This window comes from Pelecanus crispus, chromosome 1, assembly GCF_030463565.1.
Source record: "Pelecanus crispus isolate bPelCri1 chromosome 1, bPelCri1.pri, whole genome shotgun sequence".
Lineage (NCBI taxonomy): Eukaryota > Metazoa > Chordata > Aves > Pelecaniformes > Pelecanidae > Pelecanus > Pelecanus crispus.
In genome coordinates, this window is record NC_134643.1 from 76,178,626 (window position 1) to 76,181,352 (window position 2,727).

The window sequence follows — 2,727 nt, forward strand, 5'->3', positions numbered from 1 at the left end:
GTACACGTTCTCTAGTTCGGTGCTTTAGTACCTAACTTACATTCAGAATGTCCTGTATTCACAGTTTCAAGCTACCTTATAATATGCAATGCTATTGCAAGCTACTGCTTCAAACTTAACACATCTGTAGATATTCCTTAGCAAGTGAGAGTATCTGAGCGCTACTGGCTCAAACAGATGTGGAACAAGGCTCAAGGTAACCGGCATTTCATTCTGGAAAATGTTTTACAGTATTTCCTCAGAACTTATCAGGAATTGTTTTAACCTGCACTTGTCTTGAAAGCAAGCTGATGCAAAGCAGCATTTAAGTGTGTAAAATTAATTTCAACACGTAAAATGAAAGCCTCTACCAGTACTGAAAAGTCAACCACTGTAACCTGTGATAATCCTTGTGCTTCTTCAAAGTGGCTCAGGAAAAGCTTGCAGTATTTACTATCTGCTTCAAAGTGCTTTTATGGGATTCAGTGGAACTTCACTCCACAAGAATGAGATTGAGCTGCACATGAAGAGCTTTGGTTCTGCAGAAGCAAGCTTCTACTCCTACAGTTATTGCTACTTGAGCTATACAAACAAAAATACTACTGAAAAAAAATTACACTAACTCCAAACTTAAATAGTACTGGTACCTGAAAAGGTAATGTGGATTGCCAGCTGTTGGGAAAGTTAGGATCTGTCAAGTGTTGGATTTCCCAAGATCAAGTGAGCTTCACAGCCTTTTTCAAATATTTCACAAATACAAAGCAACCCTGCCAAAAACAAAGCTGCCACTTGAAGAAAATAGTAATATGAGTTCAAAAATCTTTACCAATCTTACTTCCAAGCAGATCTTGCTGAACTTAAAGGGACTACCAAGACAGCAGGCTATTATTCAACATACGTTAATAATGTCAACAGGGAGAAAGTACAGAAAATTCAAGTTTTCAGTGCTTTCGAGAGCTCTAGCAACATCCTTGATAACTGCTACAAAGGAAAATATAACTAATTTAGCTATTTGTTTCTATTTAACTACCAAGAAAATTTGTCTAGTATAGTAGCCTCCAGCTAGCAAATACTAACGAAAATGGTTACCTAATTTCAAGTTACAAAAAAAAAATCCCAGTTCTCCCATTTGTATTAGGATTTTTAAGGTTTTGACTGAAGGAAAAAAAATTGGAAACATTCAGAGATGAATATAAACAAGTTAAGAGGAAAAAAAAAATCCCACACCTTGCTTTTGTAAAATAACAGAATGCCATTCAAAATGGTCTTTCAAGGTGAAAGTTTTTCATTCACATCAATTTTCTTTGTCCTGAATCAATCCACGCTTTTGTAAAGCACATATGTATATGTGTGTGTATATACACACAGCAGTGTGCCATAAAGCAATTTTGAATAAATATCTTTGCTGGAGTCTGTACAACAGACTCCCCATAATATTTACTCTTCAGGTAAGTTTGTGTTTGCATGTGTATATGCACACACACAGACTTTGTACATGTGGGCACTTATGTGACCAAAGTGCAAAGTTTTTCAGAGTATAATCAGAGTTGAGTACATGCCTGCCCAACTCCACACTGCATTGTTGGGTTTCATTTTTCTGTTGTGGGTTTCTTCCCCTCCCGCCACCCCCCTCCCCTCCCTTCAGATTTAAAGCCTCTTTTCAACTCAAACTTATACATTGTTTTAAGTAAACATTTTCTTTTCAATTCACATTTTGTAATCCAGACCATTCTTGGTATAATAGCTTTAAGAAATAAGAAAACTTGTGTGATGATCAAAGCCCCATTGTTCAAGTCATACATTTTCATGTTATCCTTCAAACTGGAGAGTTTGAAAAGTAATTGGCTGCCACAGAAGAAAAAACAAACAAAAAAACTCCAGACATACCAGAATCTGCAACTACAGGACCAAGCATTTAAGACTATAATCCAAGGTTAGAAGATGACAAAGCAGAAAAATGTCAACAATACACAAACTGTAAACCTAAGTGTCTTGCTCCCCAGTGCAACAGGATCTCTGTTCACTAATCTTCAGTTCAATAGTCCATCCCGCTAGATACTGCTGAAGCACATCAAATACAGACACCAGAATAGTGTTTGAATTTAGAACCAAGTTTCAAAAAGGAATATAGACTTCGAATAGTGGTCTTTTGCTTTAAAAGTACACTTAATAAACAAGCAGCTTTCCCACAGATGTTAGAGATGGTACATTGTCCATCTAACACTATGATGTTACATATCCTCAAAGAAACTGATGGCCATAGAACTTTAACATTTCTACAGCTTAATGCATCAAGAAGGAAAAATCAAAACATTATTTATCATTTCAGCAAGCTGGTTGGTTCTCATACAAAAGAACAGTACCATCATATGGAAAGCTACCTTTTTCTTTTTTAAAAAAAGAGGGGGGAAAAAAAATAAAGATCACCCCAACCTTTTTCCCTAGTTACAGCACACTGGTGATCTCACGAGTCTATTATCACTCACATTTTGCTTGTATACATCTAAAAGGTTAATATTCTCTGACCATGTTTTCTTTAATATAAGTTAATGCAACTTCAATAAAATAAGTTGTTAAACAAATCCTTTGGAACAACTTCACTGTCTGCACCCAACTTTTACAAAAACTGATGAAAGCAGCAATGGAATCATGTTAAACTTATAATAAATAATTCACATACAACATATGTTAAATTACAAAGAAGGATTAAATTGCCATTTCTACAACTTTTTATAGATTTAGCAAGTT